The 12563-nt window shown below is 44.5% G+C and overlaps 1 long non-coding RNA gene across 1 annotated transcript; it reads right to left on the bottom strand.

Moving 5' to 3' along the window:
* Positions 1 to 7978: 7978 nt before the first annotated feature.
* LOC119117637 lies at positions 7979 to 12306 on the bottom strand. The gene is made up of 2 exons (XR_005096564.1): positions 12028 to 12306; positions 7979 to 8014 (listed from the first exon to the last, which is right to left on the bottom strand). It is a non-coding gene; the product is annotated as an uncharacterized LOC119117637 (long non-coding RNA).
* Positions 12307 to 12563: the final 257 nt, after the last annotated feature.

Below are 12563 nucleotides of genomic sequence, written 5' to 3' on the forward strand. Positions count from 1 at the left end.
AGCACATAGCCCTAACCCTAACCCTAACCCTAACCCTAACCCTAACCCTAACCCTAACCCTAACCCTAACCCTAACCCTAACCCTAACCCTAACCCTAACCCTAACCCTAACCCTAACCCTAACCCTAACCCTAACCCTAACCCTAACCCTAACCCTAACCCTAACCCTAACCCTAACCCTAACCCTAACCCTAACCCTAACCCTAACCCTAACCCTAACCCTAACCCTAACCCTAACCCTAACCCTAACCCTAACCCTACCCTAACCCTAACCCTAACCCTAACCCTAACCCTAACCCTAACCCTAACCCTAACCCTAACCCTAACCCTAACCCTAACCCTAACCCTAACCCTAACCCTAACCCTAACCCTAACCCTAACCCTAACCCTAACCCTAACCCTAACCCTAACCCTAACCCTAACCCTAACCCTAACCCTAACCCTAACCCTAACCCTAACCCTAACCCTAACCCTAACCCTAACCCTAACCCTAACCCTAACCCTAACCCTAACCCTAACCCTAACCCTAACCCTAACCCTAACCCTAACCCTAACCCTAACCCTAACCCTAACCCTAACCCTAACCCTAACCCTAACCCTAACCCTAACCCTAACCCTAACCCTAACCCTAACCCTAACCCTAACCCTAACCCTAACCCTAACCCTAACCCTAACCCTAACCCTAACCCTAACCCTAACCCTAACCCTAACCCTAACCCTAACCCTAACCCTAACCCTAACCCTAACCCTAACCCTAACCCTAACCCTAACCCTAACCCTAACCCTAACCCTAACCCTAACCCTAACCCTAACCCTAACCCTAACCCTAACCCTAACCCTAACCCTAACCCTAACCCTAACCCTAACCCTAACCCTAACCCTAACCCTAACCCTAACCCTAACCCTAACCCTAACCCTAACCCTAACCCTAACCCTAACCCTAACCCTAACCCTAACCCTAACCCTAACCCTAACCCTAACCCTAACCCTAACCCTAACCCTAACCCTAACCCTAACCCTAACCCTAACCCTAACCCTAACCCTAACCCTAACCCTAACCCTAACCCTAACCCTAACCCTAACCCTAACCCTAACCCTAACCCTAACCCTAACCCTAACCCTAACCCTAACCCTAACCCTAACCCTAACCCTAACCCTAACCCTAACCCTAACCCTAACCCTAACCCTAACCCTAACCCTAACCCTAACCCTAACCCTAACCCTAACCCTAACCCTAACCCTAACCCTAACCCTAACCCTAACCCTAACCCTAACCCTAACCCTAACCCTAACCCTAACCCTAACCCTAACCCTAACCCTAACCCTAACCCTAACCCTAACCCTAACCCTAACCCTAACCCTAACCCTAACCCTAACCCTAACCCTAACCCTAACCCTAACCCTAACCCTAACCCTAACCCTAACCCTAACCCTAACCCTAACCCTAACCCTAACCCTAACCCTAACCTAACCCTAACCCTAACCCTAACCCTAACCCTAACCCTAACCCTAACCCTAACCCTAACCCTAACCCTAACCCTAACCCTAACCCTAACCCTAACCCTAACCCTAACCCTAACCCTAACCCGAACCCTAACCCTAACCCTAACCCTAACCCTAAGCCTAACCCTAACCCTAACCCTAGGAGCACATAGCCCTAAGCGAAACCCTAACCCTAACCCTAGGAGCACATAGCCCTAAGCGAAACCCTAACCCTAACCCTAGGAGCACATAGCCCTAAGCGAAACCCTAACCCTAACCCTAGGAGCACATAGCCCTAAGCGAAACCCTAACCCTAACCCTAGGAGCACATAGCCCTAAGCGAAACCCTAACCCTAACCCTAGGAGCACATAGCCCTAAGCGAAACCCTAACCCTAACCCTAGGAGCACATAGCCCTAAGCGAAACCCTAACCCTAACCCTAGGAGCACATAGCCCTAAGCGAAACCCTAACCCTAACCCTAGGAGCACATAGCCCTAAGCGAAACCCTAACCCTAACCCTAGGAGCACATAGCCCTAAGCGAAACCCTAACCCTAACCCTAGGAGCACATAGCCCTAAGCGAAACCCTAACCCTAACCCTAGGAGCACATAGCCCTAAGCGAAACCCTAACCCTAACCCTAGGAGCACATAGCCCTAAGCGAAACCCTAACCCTAACCCTAGGAGCACATAGCCCTAAGCGAAACCCTAACCCTAACCCTAGGAGCACATAGCCCTAAGCGAAACCCTAACCCTAACCCTAGGAGCACATAGCCCTAAGCGAAACCCTAACCCTAACCCTAGGAGCACATAGCCCTAAGCGAAACCCTAACCCTAACCCTAGGAGCACATAGCCCTAAGCGAAACCCTAACCCTAACCCTAGGAGCACATAGCCCTAAGCGAAACCCTAACCCTAACCCTAGGAGCACATAGCCCTAAGCGAAACCCTAACCCTAACCCTAGGAGCACATAGCCCTAAGCGAAACCCTAACCCTAACCCTAGGAGCACATAGCCCTAAGCGAAACCCTAACCCTAACCCTAGGAGCACATAGCCCTAAGCGAAACCCTAACCCTAACCCTAGGAGCACATAGCCCTAAGCGAAACCCTAACCCTAACCCTAGGAGCACATAGCCCTAAGCGAAACCCTAACCCTAACCCTAGGAGCACATAGCCCTAAGCGAAACCCTAACCCTAACCCTAGGAGCACATAGCCCTAAGCGAAACCCTAACCCTAACCCTAGGAGCACATAGCCCTAAGCGAAACCCTAACCCTAACCCTAGGAGCACATAGCCCTAAGCGAAACCCTAACCCTAACCCTAGGAGCACATAGCCCTAAGCGAAACCCTAACCCTAACCCTAGGAGCACATAGCCCTAAGCGAAACCCTAACCCTAACCCTAGGAGCACATAGCCCTAAGCGAAACCCTAACCCTAACCCTAGGAGCACATAGCCCTAAGCGAAACCCTAACCCTAACCCTAGGAGCACATAGCCCTAAGCGAAACCCTAACCCTAACCCTAGGAGCACATAGCCCTAAGCGAAACCCTAACCCTAACCCTAGGAGCACATAGCCCTAAGCGAAACCCTAACCCTAACCCTAGGAGCACATAGCCCTAAGCGAAACCCTAACCCTAACCCTAGGAGCACATAGCCCTAAGCGAAACCCTAACCCTAACCCTAGGAGCACATAGCCCTAAGCGAAACCCTAACCCTAACCCTAGGAGCACATAGCCCTAAGCGAAACCCTAACCCTAACCCTAGGAGCACATAGCCCTAAGCGAAACCCTAACCCTAACCCTAGGAGCACATAGCCCTAAGCGAAACCCTAACCCTAACCCTAGGAGCACATAGCCCTAAGCGAAACCCTAACCCTAACCCTAGGAGCACATAGCCCTAAGCGAAACCCTAACCCTAACCCTAGGAGCACATAGCCCTAAGCGAAACCCTAACCCTAACCCTAGGAGCACATAGCCCTAAGCGAAACCCTAACCCTAACCCTAGGAGCACATAGCCCTAAGCGAAACCCTAACCCTAACCCTAGGAGCACATAGCCCTAAGCGAAACCCTAACCCTAACCCTAGGAGCACATAGCCCTAAGCGAAACCCTAACCCTAACCCTAGGAGCACATAGCCCTAAGCGAAACCCTAACCCTAACCCTAGGAGCACATAGCCCTAAGCGAAACCCTAACCCTAACCCTAGGAGCACATAGCCCTAAGCGAAACCCTAACCCTAACCCTAGGAGCACATAGCCCTAAGCGAAACCCTAACCCTAACCCTAGGAGCACATAGCCCTAAGCGAAACCCTAACCCTAACCCTAGGAGCACATAGCCCTAAGCGAAACCCTAACCCTAACCCTAGGAGCACATAGCCCTAAGCGAAACCCTAACCCTAACCCTAGGAGCACATAGCCCTAAGCGAAACCCTAACCCTAACCCTAGGAGCACATAGCCCTAAGCGAAACCCTAACCCTAACCCTAGGAGCACATAGCCCTAAGCGAAACCCTAACCCTAACCCTAGGAGCACATAGCCCTAAGCGAAACCCTAACCCTAACCCTAGGAGCACATAGCCCTAAGCGAAACCCTAACCCTAACCCTAGGAGCACATAGCCCTAAGCGAAACCCTAACCCTAACCCTAGGAGCACATAGCCCTAAGCGAAACCCTAACCCTAACCCTAGGAGCACATAGCCCTAAGCGAAACCCTAACCCTAACCCTAGGAGCACATAGCCCTAAGCGAAACCCTAACCCTAACCCTAGGAGCACATAGCCCTAAGCGAAACCCTAACCCTAACCCTAGGAGCACATAGCCCTAAGCGAAACCCTAACCCTAACCCTAGGAGCACATAGCCCTAAGCGAAACCCTAACCCTAACCCTAGGAGCACATAGCCCTAAGCGAAACCCTAACCCTAACCCTAGGAGCACATAGCCCTAAGCGAAACCCTAACCCTAACCCTAGGAGCACATAGCCCTAAGCGAAACCCTAACCCTAACCCTAGGAGCACATAGCCCTAAGCGAAACCCTAACCCTAACCCTAGGAGCACATAGCCCTAAGCGAAACCCTAACCCTAACCCTAGGAGCACATAGCCCTAAGCGAAACCCTAACCCTAACCCTAGGAGCACATAGCCCTAAGCGAAACCCTAACCCTAACCCTAGGAGCACATAGCCCTAAGCGAAACCCTAACCCTAACCCTAGGAGCACATAGCCCTAAGCGAAACCCTAACCCTAACCCTAGGAGCACATAGCCCTAAGCGAAACCCTAACCCTAACCCTAGGAGCACATAGCCCTAAGCGAAACCCTAACCCTAACCCTAGGAGCACATAGCCCTAAGCGAAACCCTAACCCTAACCCTAGGAGCACATAGCCCTAAGCGAAACCCTAACCCTAACCCTAGGAGCACATAGCCCTAAGCGAAACCCTAACCCTAACCCTAGGAGCACATAGCCCTAAGCGAAACCCTAACCCTAACCCTAGGAGCACATAGCCCTAAGCGAAACCCTAACCCTAACCCTAGGAGCACATAGCCCTAAGCGAAACCCTAACCCTAACCCTAGGAGCACATAGCCCTAAGCGAAACCCTAACCCTAACCCTAGGAGCACATAGCCCTAAGCGAAACCCTAACCCTAACCCTAGGAGCACATAGCAAATGTCACCTTTAGCACATAGCAAATGTCACCTTTAGCACATAGCAAATGTCACCTTTAGCACATAGCAAATGTCACCTTTAGCACATAGCAAATGTCACCTTTAGCACATAGCAAATGTCACCTTTAGCACATAGCAAATGTCACCTTTAGCACATAGCAAATGTCACCTTTAGCACATAGCAAATGTCACCTTTAGCACATAGCAAATGTCACCTTTAGCACATAGCAAATGTCACCTTTAGCACATAGCAAATGTCACCTTTAGCACATAGCAAATGTCACCTTTAGCACATAGCAAATGTCACCTTTAGCACATAGCAAATGTCACCTTTAGCACATAGCAAATGTCACCTTTAGCACATAGCAAATGTCACCTTTAGCACATAGCAAATGTCACCTTTAGCACATAGCAAATGTCACCTTTAGCACATAGCAAATGTCACCTTTAGCACATAGCAAATGTCACCTTTAGCACATAGCAAATGTCACCTTTAGCACATAGCAAATGTCACCTTTAGCACATAGCAAATGTCACCTTTAGCACATAGCAAATGTCACCTTTAGCACATAGCAAATGTCACCTTTAGCACATAGCAAATGTCACCTTTAGCACATAGCAAATGTCACCTTTAGCACATAGCAAATGTCACCTTTAGCACATAGCAAATGTCACCTTTAGCACATAGCAAATGTCACCTTTAGCACATAGCAAATGTCACCTTTAGCACATAGCAAATGTCACCTTTAGCACATAGCAAATGTCACCTTTAGCACATAGCAAATGTCACCTTTAGCACATAGCAAATGTCACCTTTAGCACATAGCAAATGTCACCTTTAGCACATAGCAAATGTCACCTTTAGCACATAGCAAATGTCACCTTTAGCACATAGCAAATGTCACCTTTAGCACATAGCAAATGTCACCTTTAGCACATAGCAAATGTCACCTTTAGCACATAGCAAATGTCACCTTTAGCACATAGCAAATGTCACCTTTAGCACATAGCAAATGTCACCTTTAGCACATAGCAAATGTCACCTTTAGCACATAGCAAATGTCACCTTTAGCACATAGCAAATGTCACCTTTAGCACATAGCAAATGTCACCTTTAGCACATAGCAAATGTCACCTTTAGCACATAGCAAATGTCACCTTTAGCACATAGCAAATGTCACCTTTAGCACATAGCAAATGTCACCTTTAGCACATTAGCAAATGTCACCTTTAGCACATTGCAAATGTCACCTTTAGCACATTGCAAATGTCACCTTTAGCACATTGCAAATGTCACCTTTAGCACATTGCAAATGTCACCTTTAGCACATTGCAAATGTCACCTTTAGCACATTGCAAATGTCACCTTTAGCACATTGCAAATGTCACCTTTAGCACATTGCAAATGTCACCTTTAGCACATTGCAAATGTCACCTTTAGCACATTGCAAATGTCACCTTTAGCACATAGCAAATGTCACCTTTAGCACATAGCAAAGGTCACCTTTAGCACATAGCAAAGGTCACCTTTAGCACATAGCAAAGGTCACCTTTAGCACATTGCAAAGGTCACCTTTAGCACATTGCAAAGGTCACCTTTAGCACATAGCAAAGGTCACCTTTAGCACATTGCAAATGTCACCTTTAGCACATTGCAAATGTCACCTTTAGCACATTGCAAATGTCACCTTTAGCACATTGCAAATGTCACCTTTAGCACCTAACCACATCAGACCTCAGCACCTAGCCTCTTAGCACCTAGCCTCTTAGCACAATTACAGAGTATGACATCACAAAAAACAGAGTATGACATCACAAATGCAAAACATCTCACAAAGGAAATCACATCACCCCACGTGCTCTTAAAATAACTTGGCCAATGCATTTGTCTATTTGATCTGCAGCAAATCCAAATTATACCTAAGGATGGTGACAAATCTTAATATACTTAATAGGACATATTAAAGACTTGAGTAAATTAATTAATTTATTTGCTAATTGTCATTTTAATTATGATTTTGTATAAATACTAGGTATAAACAGAAAATATACTACACAAAATGGCCAGACTTTACTTGTTTGAAAAGGAGTGGGAAGTAAGACTTACTTCATTCATTTAAAGGGAAGAAGTAAGACTTATTTATTTATCGGAAAGAATGGATTTGCTGGAATTCCAAATTTCCAAAATGAATGAATGAAGTCATTTCAATTATGATTTGGGATAAATACTAGGTGTGAACACAAAAACTACTGCACAAAATGGCCAGTTTACTTGTTTGAAAAGGACTGTGAAGAAGAGAGACTTATTTCATTTATTTAATGGGAAGAAGTCAGACTTATTTAGTTTGTTTAATCTATTTTTGTTCCCAGGCAAAATTGGATTTGCTGCAATTGCAAATTTCAACAAAGCACAGTGCCAAATCTTGACTTGAGACCTGATAGGACGTATTAAACGCCTAGTTAAATTGATAGAAGTTGGTCGTATGAGCGAGTGGAGTAACATGAGATCTATTCTCAATTACAAATAGCACACACAACTTTGGATATTTTGAATGAATGAGTGAGTGAATGAATCTTATTTGTTCATTTAAATTATGACTGTATAAATACTAGGTATAAACAGAAAATCTCCTGCACAAAATGGCCAGTTTACTTGTTTGAAAAGGTGTGGGAACAAGTCATCTATCCAATTTAAGACAAATGTAGTTTGTAACCTCTAACAATGTGTTACTTTAGCTATTGTTGTCTGTGACTTTCCCATGAATAAAAAGGAAGGAAGGACTCACCGGAGACGTCTTCGCCAACGTGCAACTGTTGTACTTTGTATTTTTATCCTTCTTACAGTGGAAAACATACAGCCAAAGAACACCGTGGAACCTAAAGGAATGAAAGAAAACTTTATCATTTGGCCTCAACCAATATTCGCAGATACAACACAATGTGACGTGCGGGGTTAGGGTTAAAGATTGAGGGAGGGGCCCTCGTTTTAAACTACTTTTTTTGAAAAGGAGTGGGAACAAGCAAGACTTATTTAATTTATTTAATGGGAACAAGTAAGACTTATTTAGTTTATTTAATTTATTTTTGTTCCCAGGCAAAATTGGATTTGCTGCAATTGCAAATTTCAACAAAGTACGGTGCCAAAATCTTGACTTGGGACCTGATAGGACGTATTAAACTCATTTAATATGAAGAAGACTTATTTAGTTTATTTAATCTATTTTTGTTCCCTGGCAAAATTGGATGTATGGTGCCAAATCTTGACTTGAGACCTGATAGGATGTATTAAACGCTTAGTTAAATCGACAGAAGTTGGTAATAAGAGCGAGTGGAGTAACGGTGGTTGAATGGATGAATAAATGTTGAAAGTAATTTAAATTATGACTTTGTATAAATACTAGGTATTAACAGAACATCTACTGCGCAAAATGGGCAGAGTTTACTTGTTTGAGGAGTGGCAAGAAGTAAGACTTATTTAATCTGTTTGTTCCCAGGCAAAATTGGATGTGCTGCAATTCCAAATTTCACCACATGATGGTGCCAAATTTTGACTTGAGCCATGATATGAAATATTAAACACTTAGTTGAATTGATAGAAGTTCGTAATAAGACCGAGTGGAATAACATGAATGTTCTGAATTAGACATAGTTTGAATATTTTTAGGTAAACAGTTTTGCTTCACTTTGAGCATCATTTGAGCAGTCTGATAATCTACCAAATCTTTGAATTGAAGAATTTGTTATTTAAGAAATAGCTTGTTATTATTTTCAAGGTAATCAGATTTGTTTATAATTCTAATGGCCTTCTTTTCAAAACTTTTGTTTGTTCCCAGGCAAAATTGGATGTGCTGCAATTCCAAATTTCCCCACATGATGGTGCCAAATTTTGACTTCAGCCCTGATAGGACATATTAAACACTTAGTTGAATTGATAGAAGTTGGTAATAAGACCGAGTGGAATAACATGAATGTTCGGAATTAGACAGTTTGAATATGCTTTTGAATATCTCAAAGGGGGATGAGTCTGCCTACAGGGACGAAGTGGTCCAGCTATCGGAGTGGTGTGGAGAGAACAATCTGCTCCTAAACACGGCTAAAACCCAAGAACTGGTCATTGATTTTAGGAGGAAAAATAAAACGGACATTCCACCACTTATCATCGACGTGGTCTGTGTGAAGAGGGTGCCCTCCTTCCGCTACCTGGGAGTCCACATCGAGGAGGACTTCACCTGGGGCGTGAACACCTGAAGGCCCAGCAGAGACTCTACTTTTTAAGGGTGCTGAGGAGGCACAGCATTACACAGAGACTGCTGGTGTCCTTCTATCGCTGCTCCATAGAAAGCACTTTAACGTACTGTATACGTGTTTGGTACTCCAGCTGCACTGCTGCTCAGAGGAAAAAGCTCCAAGAGGTCATCAACACAGCACAGAAGATCATTGGCTGCCCTCTCCCTCTTTACGGTGTTGTGCTTGATTTGGTCCCCCCGTGAGATTTTGTTCCCCCTGCCGCGGGAGCGCGCACGCCTTATTTGGAAAGCGAAAAACCGATGTCGTACGGCGTCAGCACTACGTTGTTTTCAATAAAAACATGAAGACCTCACGTTTGCATCAGTCAATTTTAATTTTCATAAAGGATTATTCTCATTTAATGTCTTTAAATTCATCCGCGTTGTGCCATTGAAGCGGGGTGCATTCAAAGACCAGTCGTACAGTCGGAACACTCATTCCCTTCACCAAAAAGCAACAATATAATTAAGTGATCTCTTTGCATAAACCTCGATGCAAAGAAACTCCTCTTTTTGGGTACAGGCTACAAGGAGTATATATTACAAATACTTAATTGTGATCATCATTCATCCATCCATCCATCCATTTTATTCCTCAGGTATTTTCAAAGCAAATTAATAGTTGCATTTATTAATTTGCTTTAAAATGACAGCGCAATATAATTAAAAGCTGACACTGTAGCAATGTCAAACGTGTTCATTTAAGAAAAAGCCACACACGTTTTGTGATCAAATCTTTCAGAACGAGAATGATGAGTGAATTCATTTGAATGAATAATTGAGAAGAGATTTCAGTTCTGAAGGCTCCTTTTGTCCCAAGCAAAGTGACAGATGGTGGGGAGGGGGGATAAAAATTGTAAGGAATTCTATAAAAATGTCAAGCCGTGAGGATATGTCCCCCCCCCCTTTATTTTGAGAACGGTGAGTGCTGGACTGCAGCAGTTTTTTTTTCTGTCTTCCTGGGGGTCTGTTCAGGTTGTGTGAAAATTTTGAACAGGTTCCCTCATTCCTAGGCCAAATTACAGGGCTGGAACAAATCCTCACAGCTGCCCCGTGAGGATATGTTCCCCCCCCTTATTTTGAGAACGGTGAGTGAAAAAACGCTGGAGTCCAGCACTCACCGTTCTCAAAATAAGGGGGGGGGGAGACATATCCTCACCGGGCAGCTGTGAGGATGTGTCGTCCCCCCCCTGTAATCTGGCCTAGGAATGAGGGAACCTGTTCAAATTTTTCACACAACCTGAACAGACCCCCAGGAAGACAGAAAAAAAACATCTGGAGTCCAGCACTCACCGTTCTCAAAATAAGGGGGGGGGGACAGGGACATATTCTCACGGCTTGACATTTTTATAGAATTCCTGTTACAATTTTTATCCCCGCTCCCCACCATCTGTCACTTTGCTTGGGACAAAAGGAGCCTTCAGAACTGAAATCTCTTCTCAATTATTCATTCAAATCAATTCACTCAAATCATTCTCGTTATGAAAGATTTGATCACAAAACGTGTGGCTTTTTCTTAAATGAACACGTTTGACATTGCTACAGTGTCAGCTTTTAATTATATTGCGCTGTCATTTTAAAGCAAATTAATAAATGCAACAATATTAATTTGCTTTGAAAATACCTGAGGAATAAAATGGATGGATGGATGAATGATGATCACAATTAAGAATTTGTAATATATACTCCTTGTAGCCTGTACCCAAAAAGAGGAGTTTCTTTGCATCGAGGTTTATGCAAAGAGATCACTTAATTATATTGTTGCTTTTTGGTGAAGGGAATGAGTGTTCCGTCTGTACGACTGGTCTTTGAATGCACCCCGCTTCAATGGCACAACGCGGATGAATTTAAAGACATCAAATGAGAATAATCCTTTATGAAAATTAAAATTGACTGACGCAAACGTGAGTTCTTCATGTTTTTATTGAAAACGTAGTGCTGACGCCGTACGACATCGGTTTTTCGCTTTCCAAATAAGGCGTGCGCGCTCCCGCGGCAGGGGGAACAAAATTTCACGGGGGAACCAAATCAAGCACAACAACGGTACACAGTAAAAATAAATGTGGCTCTTAGTCTCTGACTGGTTGGCCACCCCTGAGCTAGGGTTAGCTACTCAGCTACACATTGCTATTACACAGTGAACGCTAGCTACATCGACAACTTTAGTCAAACTACACAAACTTAAATCTCTAAACGCAATGAGTTGTATTTACCTTGTACGTTCTAGACGGTCCAGTTGTAAGCAGAAAATAAAGATATTTCTGTTGATAATCGTCGTGTTTGTATCCGCTGTCGCCCTTACGGCAATCCGCGCCCACAGATTTGAATCTTGGCGGGATTTCCGCCTATTGAAGTCATTGCCGCGGCACATGACTGCGACGCAATACCCGCTTATCTGAAACGGTAAAGTTAAAAGTAGAGTTAAATAAAGTTTTCTTTTTTAATCAACGCAATAATTTACAAATGTTGACCAGAAAGAATCGTCGAAATTCGGCGTCTGTGGCTGGAAGCAGACGCCGAGTTCGACGTCCCCCCCAAACGCCACACTCACTCGCTTTTCAGGGCTACAAAAGTACTTTTTTAAAAACAATGAGTTGTATTTACCGTGTACGCTCTAGACGGTCCAGTTGCAAGCAGAAAATAAAGATATTTCTGTTGATAATCGTCGTGTTTGTATCCGCTGTCTCGCTCACGGCAATCCGCGCCCACAGATTTGAATCTTGGCGGGATTTCCGCGGCACATGACTGCGACGTAATACCCGCTTATCTGAAACGGTAAAGTTAAAAGTAGAGTTAAATAAAGTTTTCTTTTTTAATCAACGCAATAATTTACAACCGTTGACCAGAAAGAATCGTCGAAATTCGGCGTCTGTGGCTGGAAGCAGACGCAGAGTTCGACGTCCCCGTCCCCCCCCCCCAAACGCCACACTCACTCGCTTTTCAGGGCTACAAAAGTACTTTTTAAAAACAATGAGTTGTATTTACCGTGTACGCTCGAGACGGTCCAGTTGCAAGCAGAAAATAAAAATATTTCTCATGTTAGTTGTCGTGTTACTATCCGCTGTGTCTCGTTCGCCGCCATCGCAGGTTTCCTACAGCCTGTTGCGAGCCACGCCCAATTTGAATTTTGGCGGAAGTTC

Source organism: Syngnathus acus, chromosome 24 (assembly GCF_901709675.1).
Source record: "Syngnathus acus chromosome 24, fSynAcu1.2, whole genome shotgun sequence".
NCBI classification, from domain to species: domain Eukaryota; kingdom Metazoa; phylum Chordata; class Actinopteri; order Syngnathiformes; family Syngnathidae; genus Syngnathus; species Syngnathus acus.